The sequence below is a fragment of the Rhinoderma darwinii genome, chromosome 13 (genome assembly GCF_050947455.1).
Source record: "Rhinoderma darwinii isolate aRhiDar2 chromosome 13, aRhiDar2.hap1, whole genome shotgun sequence".
Lineage (NCBI taxonomy): Eukaryota > Metazoa > Chordata > Amphibia > Anura > Rhinodermatidae > Rhinoderma > Rhinoderma darwinii.
In genome coordinates, this window is record NC_134699.1 from 16,298,210 (window position 1) to 16,314,263 (window position 16,054).

At 42.8% G+C, this 16,054-nt stretch overlaps 1 protein-coding gene across 3 annotated transcripts in view; it reads left to right on the top strand.

Annotated features, from left to right (window-relative positions):
• TANC2 (tetratricopeptide repeat, ankyrin repeat and coiled-coil containing 2) overlaps positions 1-16,054 on the top strand; it is a 435,863-nt gene that overhangs the window by 272,790 nt on the left and 147,019 nt on the right. The gene's annotated exons all lie outside the window — the stretch shown is intronic.

Below are 16,054 nucleotides of genomic sequence, written 5' to 3' on the forward strand. Positions count from 1 at the left end.
GACTGTATACAATACATGTTCCGTAAACATTCATAGAAATATTTTTTCCCGCCTGTGTTGACCGTGACCATACAATATTAATTCAGGGACTAACACTCCGCTAGAGACTGGGCAATATAAGGGTAGGTGCTCTTTCTTTGAATCATGTCGCTTTATGGTGCCTGGCATTTTGAGTTTATTCTAACAGACATTAGCTGATCTGTAATTGGCTAATCGACTGACCGCTCTGCAGTTGTCACATTATTTCGCTTCTCAGCAGATCAATTTACATCCAGTTCAAAGCACTGATCACAAGACGAAAAAAAAACAACTCCTGTCATACTGTACATGGTCGGTTGCATGGGACAAATTTGTGGGCGATTTTTATGATTGTCGTTGTGGATTTGCTTACATCTGTGATTTTAGGACTTTTGTGTTTATTCCTAAAAATCGCCTAATTACCCACAATAACATCAATGTGGGGTGTTGAGTTCAGTGTTTCTTTTTTGCAAAATATAAACATGAGTATTAGCATGGCCAAAGACTGGCAGACACCTCACCGATATAGGACGGGCGATTCATGTACAAAAGAGAGCAGGTGCTCAGATACTAAAGGTGGCCATACACATTAGATGAATGTCAGCCGAACCTGCCAGTAATACTGCAAAGGATACTTGGTGGTGACTGATCTATATCTATGGGTCATTCATGGCTTCTGTTCACAAAGGGCATTCGTCAAAAGGATGCTCTGCATAAAAGCCCGTTTATTGTGTTTTAAGGTATCCTGGCCGTATGGGAGTTCATGTGCTATATTACAAGAAAAATCCCCCAGATTGGACTTTACACAGAAATCTGCTTTTGGTGGGAATATGTCACAAAAAGTCGCCGACAGCTGGCAGAAAATGGTCTAAATCAGGGGTCTCAAACTCGGCCGGGTAAGTACATATAGAAAAAATGGGAAGTTGACGGGCCGCATTACTTTCATATTTGATACAATACAAAATTATTGTTAATCAATTCGTTATTTGAACTACTATAACACTATGTTACTAGAATAATAATACTACATTACTATAATAATAGCGCTAGGTTTAAAATTTTAGATATTTCTCCACGTGCTTATTTCAACAATCCAGCTTTCCAGTTTAAGTGTCGCCAAATGCAGTCCGGCGGCTCAGTTAGCACACATGTCAAGATTGGGCAGCCCCTTTTTAGATAGTGCCGCAGTGCCCTCTGTGGATGCTGCCGCAGTGCCCTCTGTGGATGCTGCCGCAGTGCCCTCTGTGGATGCTACCGCAGTGCCCTCTGTGGATAATGCAACACACCCCTAGATAAGGCCACAGTGCCCTCTGTAGATAAGGCCACAGTGCCCTCTGTAGATAAGGCCACAGTGCCCTCTGTAGATAAGGCCACCGTGCCCTCTGTAGATAAGGCCACCGTGCTCTCTGTAGATAATGCAACACACCCCTAGATAATGCCAGTGTCCTCTTCAGATACTGTCACACACCCACTTGTAGATAACGCCACAGTGCCCTCTGTAGAGGCTGCCCCAGTGCCCTCTGTAGAGGCTGCCCCAGTGCCCTCTGTAGAGGCTGCCCCAGTGCCCTCTGTAGAGGCTGCCCCAGTGCCCTCTGTAGAGGCTGCCCCAGTGATGTCAGGGGCTTGCCCAGAGCTGGAGTCCCAGGCAGAGCGCTAGTAGGCTCTTCCTGGGACTCCAGCTGTGCTCCTGACATCACTGGGACTCCTGCTATGGGGAAGCCCCTGACATCATTGTCGATGTATGGACAGCGATTGTCAGAGGCTTCCCCAGAGTCCCGGAGCAGAGCCGATAATAGCGCTCTGCCCGGGACTCCGCTCTGGGGAAGACCCTGACACACTGTCCATATATGGGCAGATATGTCAGGGAATTCCGCAGCGTCCCGGAGCAGAGCCTATACTAGCGCTCTGCCCGGGACTCCGCTATGGGGAAGCCCCAGACATCACTGTTCATATGTGGACAGCGATGTCAGGGAATTCCACAGAGTCCAGGAGCAGAGCCGACACCAGCGCTCTGCTCCGCTGTGGGCAAGACCCTGACACACTGTCCATATATGGGCAGCGATGTCAGGGAATTCCACAGAGTCCCGGAGCAGAACCGACACCAGTGCTCTGCTCGGGACTCCGGCTCTGGGGAAGCCCCAGACATCGCTGTTCATATGTGGACAGCGATGTCAGGGAATTCCACAGAGTCCAGGAGCAGAGCCGACACCAGCGCTCTGCTCCGCTCTGGGCAAGACCCTGACACACTGTCCATATATGGGCAGCGATGTCAGGGAATTCCACAGAGTCCCGGAGCAGAACCGACACCAGTGCTCTGCTCGGGACTCCGGCTCTGGGGAAGCCCCAGACATCGCTGTTCATATGTGGACAGCGATGTCAGGGAATTCCACAGAGTCCAGGAGCAGAGCCGACACCAGCGCTCTGCTCCGCTGTGGGCAAGACCCTGACACACTGTCCATATATGGGCAGCGATGTCAGGGAATTCCACAGAGTCCAGGAGCAGAGCCGACACCAGCCACGTGCTTGAGACCCCTGGTCTAAATCAACCTTTTCTGTTGTCTGAATTATGTAGTATATGGCCAGCAGTAGTCTCAACACACTCCTGTCTGTTCAGAGGCTCAGGCTGCTGTTGTATCTTTCCCCTATGCTTTACACTGCAGCTGTGTGTGCTCAGAATGGCTGCTGTTTATAAGCACAAATATAAAAACTGCAGATGTGGCAATTGATAATATGGAAGTGACTGTAGATCAGCTATAGGCGTGCATTGCATTGTAATGCATGAGTTCTCAAGTCTCGAAATCGTGTTTAAAGCAGAATCAGGCCATCATCCGTTTAACATTCTCATTTTGAGACGAAGCGCAATGAATTTTCCCTGCTTCCCCTTTAAATTCATTAGATTCAGCCACCAATTACAATTCACTGTAGAGTATACATTTTTCATCTTCCTTGGAAATGTTGGGTTAGTTCAGGCATCAGAATCGCTATTAATGTTATGAGTTTCATGGCTGCCATAATCTCCTGCAGTGCCTAGGAGATACATGAATGCCGACCATTTCTCTTCTAATCTGCACGCAATAGTTTAATTTTTTTAATTTTACTTTTTTTTCCCTTGTGGCACACTTTCCTCTTGCAGCAGCTTGTTATGCTGTGCTTCATAGATTTAATAATTTTTTACATTGTTTTCTTAATGCTGCTATTGGTCCATTCCTTCTAGGAATAAAATACTACTGCAAAAATAAAATTGTGATTCATTGGTCACTAGGTTTACTGTTATTCTGCTCTGTCAGAGGAGCAGAACAGGGGAAAAAAAACGGTAGTGCAGGTTCCGTTGCACCAGGAACACCACCGGTGGCCGGCGCAACCCTTTGACTATAATGGTTTCCACCGGCTTTCCATTGGAGTGTCCGTGGTTTTACCGGAAACAATAGCACAGCAAGCTGCACTGTTTCTGGTATTCTCTGCTGGATCTGCCATGGAGGCCCCTAACGGAGCTTCCAAAGCATATGTAAACAAGGCCTAACACAGGTTGCGTGTCTAATATTTATATGATATCATTGAGCCGCACCAAGCACTGATGTGCTTAGAAATTGATTTGTTTAAAGTTTTTGCTTTGTAAAAAATTTAAATGTCCTTTTTATTGTACGTTAAAAATGTGAAAACATTCTTTTAATACCTTGAATGCATGCTGAGATATGATTGTTTTAAGATACAGGCCCAAAATCTGAAGCTGCATCACTGAGAGATTCTCATGATAACATTGTGTTGATTCCAATCCTCATCTACATCAATATCTATATACTAACTGGCTTCATTAGTGGCGCGTGTGTATACATGGGGGACATTGATGTTATTGGTGATCTCCATAACAACACCACTAAAATCAGAAGCGGGCATGTCATTACAATCAGCAGCGCACATGCTCGACCTCTGTTACATTCAATGTCCTCCTCACTGTGGTCGAGCAGTTAGGAGGAATGGGGTGTTCGGTACCCCTGTCCGCACAAGCGGTGACGCCTTCAGTGATCAGAAAATGATCACCCAACATGTGAATAGGTGATAACTTATGATTTTGGGAAAACCCCTTTAAGTAATGATTACTCAGCATAGAAATAAAATCTATAGTGGTTTCATCGGCAGTGATCAGCTGATGAACGAGAAAACGCTCGTTCATCGGCTGATTGCATCGTTTATGCAGCCTAAAGTCTTATCGTTCTTGTCAGCGCATCTCCCAGTTGCGCTGCTGACGAGATTTATGAGGATGAGCAGTCGGGGTAACGAGCGATTGTCCCCCTACATTACTGATGACGGCTTGTGAAAGGAGCAAATGAGCGCCGATCAAGGAGCGGTCACTTTGACCGGCGCTCATTTACATGGCCCTCGTCGGGCCATGTAGGGACCTTTAAGGTAGCGTGAGCAGAGCCTTGCCTGTGTGCTATGGGGTATGAGATTGATCATGTGTGATTGGGTTTGCATTTATCTGATCGTAATTCTAGCTTCTGTATTAGTTGTGGTAAAGTTAGAACCCCAGCTTCACTTCATTAGAAATCTCAGGAACGGGGAGGGGTGGGGGATGTGTGAAAACACTTGGAATTAGTTTCTTGTGACACAGTGGTGTGAATGTGGGGGAGGTTTGGTGTCACTGCTGCAGTTATATTCACATCAGAAAATATAGGTGACTGTGTCTGCATGTTTCCTAAAATAATAGCAAAAAAATCCACAACAAACCATTATACAAGTGGTGGAATACAATATTATAATAACTTGATAAGAGGCTGTATTAGGGTTCCTGCAAAGATTGTCACCCAACCCTCCCAGAGTAATGAACAGACCTATTGGTTGTTAACCAGCTTTCCTAAAAGGAACTTGTTAGCAGATAACATGCAGGCAGTGCCTATAGGATGATTTTATATATATATATATATATATATATATATGTACGTACATACATACATATATATACTGATCAGTTATAACATTAAAACCACCTGGTTAACATTGACTATGTCCCCCTCGTTCTGCAAAATCAGCTCTGACATCTCAACGTATCAATTCCACAGGACCTATGAAGGTGTCCTGTGGTATATGGCGCCATGAGGTTGGCAGCAGATTCTGTAAGTTATGTAAATTGTGAGGTGGGGACCTCCATGGATTGGACTTGAGATCTGGGGAATTTGGAGGCCAAGCCAACACCTTTTAATTTTTTGTCATATTCCTCAAACTATTCCTGAAGAATTTTTGCAGAGCGGCAGGAGGCATTATCCTGATGAAAGAAGCCACTGCCATTAGGGAATACAGCTGCCATGAAGGGGTGTACCTGGTCTGCATCAATATTTTGTAGGTGATACATGTCAAAGTAACATCCACATGAATGGCAGGACCCAAGGTTTCCCAGCAGAACATTGCCCAAAGCATCACACTGCCTCCGCTGGATCGCCTTTTTCCCGTAGTGCATCCTGGTGCAATCTGATCCCCAGATAAGTGGCGCGCACACACCCGGCCGTGATTCATTAGACCAGTCCACTTTCTTTAATTGCTCGATGGACCGGTTCTAACGTTCACTTGCCTATTGTAGGCAATTTGGGTCGTGGACAGAGGTCGGCACTCTGCGGCCACAAAGCCCAAAACACAGCAAGCTGTGATGAATTGTGTGTTCGGACATCTTTTTATCATAGGAACCATTAACCTTTTTAACAATTTATGCTATGGTAGCTTTTCTGTGGGATTGGACCAGACGGACAAGCCTTTGCATCCAACGCGCATTATTGAGCCTGAAGAGGGTTTTACCCAGGACGATTATTAGGCAGACGAGTGTTCATATAACGCTCATTGCTGATAATTTCCCTGTGTAATAAGGGGAACGATCAGCAGATGAACGAGCAAACGCTGGATCATCTGCTGGTCGTATCATTTAAAAAAAGTAAAAGGCTATCGTTGTCGGCAGCACATCTTGGTGTGTAAACAGGGAGACGCGCTGCCGACATGATAGTAATGTATGTGGACGAGCGATTGGAGTAGCGACCACTCGTCCCCATCCATAGATCCGTGTGACAGGAGCAAGTGGGCACCGATCAACTATGTGTCGTTGATCGGCGCTCGCTGCACCGGCTGAGTGTCGGCCGGTGTAAACGGGCCTTAAATCACGCATGACCCTATTGCCGTTTCACCAGTTGTCCTTCTTTGTTCGACTTTTGGTAGGTGCTACCAACTGCATATCGGGAACACCCCACAAGTCCTGCCATTTTGTAGATGCTCTGACCCGGTCTTCTTGTCATCAAAGTCGCTGAGATCCTTACACTTGGCCATTTTTCCTGCTTCCAGCACATCAGCGAATTTATTGACTGGCATTTCATAGGTCAGTCTTAAAACAAAAGTATGTCTGAATGAAAAGCGCCAAATTTATTAAGTGGTGCTTGTGTCTAACTAAATCTGGCACATCTTGGACTATCCTAACGACCAGAAATTAAAATCTACACGTGCTATGAGCAGGCATAGATCTGTGCGACAATTTGTACCAATTTTCAGTCTGTTGGTGGCCCGACCCCAGGTAATGCCCACGCGATAGACAATATTATGCCAATATTTGCGACTTTTTGGGTGTCAACCAATTGATAAATTCCCCATATCCTCTTCAAGAAATGACTGTTCACTCACTGCCTAATATGCTACCCCTTGACAGGCGCCATTGTAACGGGGTAATCAATAGTACTCCTGTCACCTGTCACACGTTTTAATGTTACGGTTGATATTTATTTAATATATTATATTTCCTTCTCTGATCCTTTCCCCCTTGTATCTTGAAACACGACATCCAAAATTGAGTGGGAGATTTGTATTGATAAATCCAATGTTCATTTTCTCACCGGTAATGATTGCGACTGAAACAAATCTGTCTTTGTTTAAAACAAATTGACGTTTTCTGGCCCTTAATTAAGTGAAAGTCTTTGTTGTAACGAGATTGAACAAAACTTTGAAATCAAAGACGCCTCACTGTTTTATTGCCCGCAGCGCTATTGATCCTCCCGACGGCCCTGTGGCTGCAATTATGCAGAATCTCTGTCCTAATGATTAAAAATATGCTATTTGTTCGTGCACAGATAACAAGTGGTCCTAGCTGGCCTGCCTGTGCATATTTTGATACAGACTGGAGCTATTTGTTGTCAGAGTATAATCCATCTCAATTGTCCAAATTGAAATTTTTTTGGTGTGAAAAGTCTCTTCTACTATGGTGGGTTTGAACTGTGTCCAGAAGAGGTCCTATCCAATGATTTATTCTATCTGTTGTAACATGTCATGGTTTTGGAGTTATAGGACTAAAAAAAAGGTAAAGAAGTATCTCCTTGTGCCTGTTTATATAAAAATTTAGTAATAGTACAACATTCACACTGACAGCTGGAAAATGCACTAGAGGTTGACACTTCTTATCTTGTATGTCTTTTTTTTTAGCTTTGCTGTAGAGAATCAATATTATAAGACTGGTCATCCTACTATCACTAGAATAGTGACTGAATGACTGCTCTGTGGCACTGCTGGAGACTAGATAGGCAGACTATTAACAAAAGCAGAAGGGAGTGAGAGGGAGGTAGTACTGCTCCAGTGTTTCCAAATAGCCTTATTGATTGGTACTGCAATAAAGTACAACCATCCGGTTGTATTATCTATACAGAACACGCAGTATATGCATGCCTCTAAGGCTTTGTTCATATCTGCATTTGGGGTCCCGTTCTGACGTTCCGTCAGAGCTTTGCGTCAGAACGGGACCCTGAAGAGACACAAACTGACACAGATGGAAACATTTCCATCACCATTGATTTCAATGGTGACAGATCCGGTGCCCATGGTTTCCGTTCGTCTCTGTTGTTCATTGGACTAGTCGTTTTGCCGGAAGCAATAGCGTTGACTACGTTTGTGTCTGTTCAGGGTCCCATTCTGACGGAAAGCTCAACCGGAACGTCAGAACGGGACCCCAACGCAGATGTGAACAAAGCTTAATATAGCAACACCTAAAAAAGCACAAGCACATTATAAATATTGGTCCCCTTCCAAATAGTTTATTTAATAAAATGTAAGTCATGATAGGTTACCTTAAAGGTATATATTAGATTTTTGTGAAAAATAATGTATATCTTGGAATAAAGCGTTATACTGACTTTTACATTTTTGTGTTTGCGCTGCACCAAATCTGCACTGAGAAGGACTAAAGGATTTGTATGGCAAGGAAATCCTTCAAAACTTTCGGCAAAATATTTTCTTTCCTCTTAAGTTGAAAAAGAACTTCTATCCATTGTGTGATTTATCAGACACACAGCGCCCTATAAAAACTTTTATATCTGTGATTATAGACATTCTAAGCACAATTCTACTGACCTCATACTTCACGGAATGAATATAACATGGCTTCTCACATAACTTTCTTTCCAAGACCGAGATTATTTCTAGAAGCGCATGTCAGATATAATATAGTCCAGCAGTGGCTTGTACTCTTGCTCTGTAGCACTGGGGACGTCTGGGGTTTCAATCCAGCTACGGCCATGTCTGCATGGAGCTTGTATGTTTCCCCACTTTCCCTTTGGGTATTTGAACCCACGCATGCTAGATTTTCCGTTGGTCTACTACTGTCATGGTTTCCATCATCTTGCCAGACCAAAAAAAATTACTGCATGCTGAGCTGTTTTGGCCAGCAAAAACGACAGAATCTGTGATAGGAGCCTCCGATGCAGATGTGAACAGAGCCTTAATTGACAGTATAACATAGACCCTTGACCTTGTGTACACGTGTATGCCTTATGCTACATTCACACGAGCGTGAAAATTTACATGCGTAAATCTGTCCGTGTGCGTTGCGTTATGCGCCAGTGTGCTTTGCGAGTGGCATGCGTTTTTCATGCGCTCGCAAGCACTACTTTTTTTTCTTTTAATGTAATTGATGCGTAAAAAACGGACAGCACACGGATGGGCATCGGCGTGTTTTTCAAGCATCCATTGACTTCAATGGGCAGCTAGGTGCATGAAAACGCACCAATATAGGACATGCAGTGCGTTTCACGCAACAGATTCTTGCTGCGTGAAAACTCACGCATGTGTGAATGGCCCCATTGAAGTCAATGGGGCCGTATGCTATGCGTTGTTTCAACGCACACAGTGCACGGACGAGATTCATTTTCGTGTGAATTGGCCCTATGGTAAGGAAATTAGATTATAGGCTCCCCTGAGGCTAGGGAGTAAAATCGGTGAGTTCTCTGTACAATGCTGTGTAATAGTGATAGTAATTATAAATACTTAACTAGAAAATACCTAGAAATATGGAGCTCAAAATCAGAAGATCTTAAAGGAGTTGTCCAGTACCTAAAAATTGATGGCCTATCTTCAGGATAGGCCATCAATAGCTGATGAGCGCTGCACCCCCTTCAAAACAGCTGATCGGCGGGGGTCCTGGGAGTCGGACCCCAGCCCATCAGCTATTGATGGTCTATCAATTTTTAGGGACTGGACAACCCCTTTTAAGGCCCTTTTACAAGGACCAGTGATTGGGCAAATTATATCAAATCATATGAACGCTGTGTAAACAGCACAACGAGCAGCTGATTAACAAGCAAGCGCTCGTTCATTGACTGTTCGTATTGTTTATGCAGCAAGAAATATGTTATCGTTGTCGGCAGCACATCTCACTGTAGTAACGATCGTCTCCATACATAACCAATCATAGCTCCTTGTGAAAGGAGCAAACGAGCGCCAATCAACGAGCTGTCTTGTTTATCAGCTCTCGTATTCATGGCCCAAAATGGCCGGTGTAAAAGGACCTTTACTATAGAGTACTATGTGTTGAGAAGTATCTAAACTATATGTCTCAAACTAAATTATTCAAGCTCTCCCATGATTCATGGCTGTTATCTGCTTAGGGATGTAAAATATTGTTGGCCTGGTGTTTTTATGGTCTGTTTTATGTTCATGATGCAGACTTTCCGCAGTGATACCTGCATGCAGACTGTATAAATTGTTTTACCATTAAATGTCTACACTTGCCAAGAGCCGTTTGTGGTGCATATCTACAGCATTTAGATGGGGCTTTCACTGTAATAATTGACTTACAGAAATGTATGTTTTTTTTTGTCCAATTAAGTTCTTTTTGTATTAATAAAGGGGAGATGGGGAGGAATCCTCCAGCTCACCTGACACAATGATAGGTGTCGCTGTCAGCGCCCAGATCCTTCGTGTCGGCACACGATGCGAAAACAGCATGGCTGTAGTGTAGTGTGGCTGTAGCCAAGTCTAAGGACGTCGGAGCCGTCCGAAACGCGTAGGCTTAAAAGGATCACATTCCCCCATTGTCCACACACCAGGACTACACTCCATTGGACTTTTAAAGAAAAACCATTAAACTTGGAAAACCGTTCCATTTTATCCCCATTTAAAGCGCTGGATTCAACTTTCTTGCTACCTTTCTTTTTGTATTATTAGGGTCTATTGAAGTAATTATTCTCTAACTTCAAGTTTCTCTACCCATGTATAAATTTAATGACTGTCCATTCGATCTAATTGTATCATTAGCGAACAGACATTAGGCACACAGAATGCATGTTTATTTTGTATAGTGAGAGTGAGATAAGTGACAACCAGATACCTCTGGCAACGCTGATCTCCCAGGAAAACAAAGGAATTCGACATGCACAACCCTTCTAACTTATAAGATTGTGTCATTCGGGAGGAATATCTGGGAAGGGCTCCCCACCCACAATCTTATGTGCAGTAGGGGAGTAGAAACCTTGGCACTTTGACATTTTAAGCTCCATTACCATAGTGTCTGGTTTTAAGGTGTTCGTGCTAAAGAAAACTAAAAAATAAACTAATAACATAGGCTCAATGAACACGTTCTGAGTTTAGCCCAATCAGAGAGTCAGTACAAAATTTGTGTTGTGTTTAAAGAGGATCTGTCACTAGTTTAGTAATGCCCAATCTCTCAGCTAATCTAATAGGCGCTGTCACACTGATAATACTAATGAAAAGTGTGTCCCAAAAAGTTTATTATTTTAAAAGTTATGAGCTTATTTCTAAATATGGAAATGAGGCTATTCCAGACAAGTGGGTGGTAACAGCAGCGATTCTCCGGAGGTGGAGCTTCCTCACAGCCTCTGACCCTGTCCTATCAGCATGAAGCTGCTTCACACAGTGTGAGAGACCGAGGCTGGAGGGAAGGGGGATCACTACAAATAGCCATATCTCTGGCTGCGGACCACCTAGAACCGTGGTTCTGCTGGCATATGAAAGATGAGATTCTAGTGTTTCATATGCCACGAGTTCTAGCTGTGAAACAACTGGATAGATCACAGTTGAAAACCGTCAGGAATGTAGGCTGTATACTGTATGATCACACTGTGTTGCTGGGCTGGGAAGAGGGAGAAGCTGTAAGCTGATTGGACAGCGTCATACAGAAAACATTACACCGCCCAGAGTGAAAAGAAAGAGTCACCTTCCATTTAGTAAGTATATCCAAATTAGCATATTTAGAAAAATGCTCATAACTGTAAATAAACATATTTGAAAAAAAAATTACACTGTAGTGATCAGCATCATAGCACCTATTAGATTAGTTAGGAGATAGGGAATTGATAAACTAGTGACAGATCCTCTTTAAGGCTTCGTTCACATCTGCGTCAGGGCTCCATTCCGACTTTCCGTCGGAACGGAGCCCCGACTGACACAAACTGAAACCATAGGTTCCGTTTCTATCACCATTGATTTCAATGCAGATGTGAACATAAGGCAGATAATTTCCAACAGTTCTACTATAGAAACAATCTACTTCTTTCTGCTTGGGTTCACTACTTTCTTTTAGAAGTCACAAGAAACTCCAGCATTTCCTATTTTCATTTTCTTGCCAACGATCATTTGCCAACGATCTTGGGATGGATAGTTATAGTATTTTTAGCAAAGTATAAGGGCCTTTTGAGCTGCAGTATTCTTCCCCTCAGGTAGCATGCGGTTTACTAGGAAGATATGCTTAGTTATACCAGTTGGCTATGTGTGTGTGAAAGAGTTGGCGTGTGTTTTCATGCCCTCTGCTTCCCACGGGCTATTCCCATAATGCCTTTTGCTTCATGAGACGTGGTTATGCAATGTACCCGCTCAGGGTTCATATATACAGCTGTTTGCACACCAATTAGTTCTTATTTTTCAGAATCCTTTGCATGCCCTGCTGGAAATCACATTAGGCCTCTATTAATGAGGAGAAATGCTTTTTTAATGAATGAAAGGAAGCTCATTTAATGTGTTAAACTGATAGCAAAAAACCTTTTCTTTGCATAAATTTAATTATTATTGGACAGTAAGGCTTGTTGCAAAAATGACCGCTGCAAGAAGCACTTGTAATTAAGAGCATTGACCTATACTGAGGGGGACGTGGAAGATAACGGTCTGCACAATACCAGGCAGAGAGCTGCAAATAATATTGTGCCCAGTACAATTCTTTACATCATCTTTACCTCAATACTTCCTTCATCATGCTGTGACACAAGTAGCCATAACACTCTCTATAGACCTAGTTATCTTGTCTGGCTGACTGATGAAAATTATATAATGAGGAGCATGTTTAAAGGGTTAATATGGATTATTGGATAATTCTCATCTGCTATTTCTTTTCGTGTTGACTTCTTGACTGCTTTTATCTGCACGTAGTTAGGCAATAGCTGTGATTTATGATTGCACTTTAGCTGCATTGTCTAAAGGGAGTCAGAGTCTGAAACCCTATGCTGCTGCTCTGTCATTTTCCCTAATACTTTAGACTGCAGCACTGCTTTCTCAGGTTGACAGTTGTCTATAATTACAAGCTCCGAAGGAAGTCAATGAATCAGAATTGATTTACATAATAATGGTTGATAAACTAGAAGACACTAAACTACTAACTAGTAAGAAGAATATAAGATGACAACCACACAGTTTTTCTGAAAATGACACAGTCTATTTTATGCTAGGGAAAAATACAAGGATTATGTTCCTAAATATTCGATCCTTTATTTCTGGAGTATAAGTGGCGTAACGCCTCATGCACACGACCGAGTGTGCCGTCCTAGTCCCGTCAGTGATCTGAGGAAAGATAGGACATGTTCTATCTTTCCTCGGATCGGAGACAGATGTTCATGTTTACAGGGGAGTTACCACCAGCTAAAAGATCATTCCACATGTGCCTTTCTCATGTCATTTTTGGGTGTTTTTTTCTAAGTCAACATGTTAAGTAGAAGTCATTACATTATTATCTCGTTCTTAGATTATAAATCCGTATTGTTTGCATCTCTGCAATGTTGTGCAAGGTTACCAAATAAAAGATCCAATAAGATCCATTTGCTGATCCTCAAAGACCTTCCTTGGTGCTCGGAGAGAGCAGTCCTCCGGATTCTCAAATAGCTGAAAAATCCAGAAGGGAACCAAAGGGGCACACGGCTCAGAGGAACACTTCTGCCTTTTCCTTGTAGAAATCGTTAGGGGTGTCAGTGCACAGACCCCCACCGATATAAACTTCCAACATGTTATAGAGACATGTCAGAAGTTTATATTTAAAGTTTTAGTGACCACCAATACGCCTTTTCAAGGCGGTCACTAAGGGGCCTTAGGCTAGGTCATCGCCTTTTCACGGCGGCCCAGTCTAAGTCCTGCAGGCTGGAGCTGGGGCTTGGCTGTCTGATGAAGTTTACTTAGATCGCGGCCGTTTAACCCGTTAAATGACGCGGTCAATAGGGATCGCGGCATTTAACTTGTTTACAGAGGGAGGCGAATGCAGGCCTCCGATGGGGTGCCATGGCAGCTGTGTGCCTGATAAAAGCAAATTGGTCTGCCCTGGACATATGCCTATTAGGACGTGCCAGAGGTTTTACACTGACAGGCAATATTGCTTTGGTATACTAAGTATACCAAAGCATTATAGCAGCGATCTAAAGACCGCATATTGAAGTCCCCTAGTGGGTCTACAATAAGAAGTAATGTGAAATAAAAATTACAGTAAAAAAATAAAACCATTTTTTTTCATAAAAAGTGGTTTTATTTAGAAAAAGTGTAAAAATTAAATAAACGTACATATATATGGTATCCCCGCGACCGTAATGACCCAAACAAAGTTAATATGTAATTTTAAACCGCAAGGTGAACACCGTAAAAGAAAACGCAAAAAACAATGGCGAAATTGTTATTTTCCTTTGCCCCCAAAAAAAGTCATTATAAAAGTTAATCAATAAGTCCCATGTACCTCCTATCGATACATTGACAGAAAAATAAAAAAAAGATTACGGCTCTTGGAAAGCAACGATGCAAAAACAAATAATTTTAGTTCAAAAGTGTTTTTATTGTGCAAAAGTCGTAAAACATAATAAAGCCTCTACATATGTGGTATCGCCGTAATCGTACCGACCCATAGAATAAAGTTAACATGTTCTTTACGCCGCACAGTGAACGGCGTCATTTTAAAACACAGAACAATGGCGGAATTTCAGGGTTTCTTTCCAATCCCACCCTCCCAAACAAAGTTATTAAAAGTTAATTAAAAAATTATATTTACCCCAAAATCCAGCAAAAAACAAGTTCTCACACAGCTATGTCTTTGAATGCGACTATAGAAAAACGAAAAAAATAATAAAAATAGCCTAAAATAGGCTTGTCATTAAGGGGTTAAACAATAGGTTCCCCTTTAAATTACCTGTAGTTTGCATTCCTTACAGATGTCTGTATACACAGAGAACTAGTCCGAGCATGTGCCTTAATGGGGCCAAGGAAGATTACATCATAGAATTGTCAAGATTGATTTTGTGTCATCGAGCTTGTTTTCACTTAGTAAACTGGGGATTAAGAAAGGGAACTTTATTTTTTTTTTTTTAGAAGAGGACTCTGGGCTGAAATCTTAAGATAAATCCGAGCTTAGAAGATGACCTCACTTCACACAAGATTCTGTTATTGATGACTTGGCTTTGAACAGTCTTGTGAGTTTGCTACTGATGGCATCTGGCCATCCATTCTTAGAGTCTCATCCGGCTTCCAGCAGCAGTGAGCAGCCGGTTGGGATAATTTTCATACGTCTTGGCTGGAAGCGATGTCCCTGGCTCGCCAAATCCTTTGTGAGATCAGTTGAATCTCAATTGGCTCGGAGTCCTAAGATCAGGACAGAGCATACTATAAGTGCAGAATCCTGCTACTCTATCTGTTATTATCTGTGATTATAAACAGTATCCCTGTCCGTCAGGATCGGCTGTGATATTGATTAAAAAAAACTTTTTAGCTTGGCACTATAGCTGGCGCCACCCTGGCCAACTGTGGTCCTCAAGAGTGTGGCCCATACATCCTCTGAGCACAAGGATTTTAAAGGAAATGAAACAATTTTTACATGAGCCATCAAGTCAACAGATGTGTAAAGTTAACCAATATATTTGAAGGAACAGTGCAGGTAAAACTGATACGGTGTTATGCCTAGTGGAGGTCTTGAGGGGGCGGAGTATGACACCGGCACTCTGGATGTCAATTTAATCCCTATTTAATGCACTGCGAACCGGTCTACCGAACTTCTAGCAATTTAAGGGTTAAAATATATCCAGAAAATAGAGCTGCTTATCCCCAAGACCCGATGCTATTCTCATTTTTGTTCCATCAGATTTCAGTCGGTTTTGACAGGCCTGGTCTACGTGTTCCTTGTAATTTCTAACTTGCCCGGTGTGCAGTGACATGTGCCCGTGGCATAGACACCTGATTCCCTGTCCTACAGTCTCTCATTTTCCTCACATTCTTGAATTCTAGGATTTTCTGCTATGTACTAGTCATTTTCCGGTTTATTTCCAGTGGTCAGTTTTCCCATTACTTCCTTGTTGTGTTTGTTTTCACCTCTGCTTTTCCACACTACATGCAGGCTTAGAATGGCACCTCCACTTAACTCTGTCATTTGATGGCAGGTGGTGCAGGTGCTTCATATACAGCGACGTCTGTTGGCGTCACTGTAGAAGAAGCTGATGAGCGCTCATCCTCTGAAGAGGAGCCATAACTAACCGCTCGTGATCTCAGAGCAGCCTGC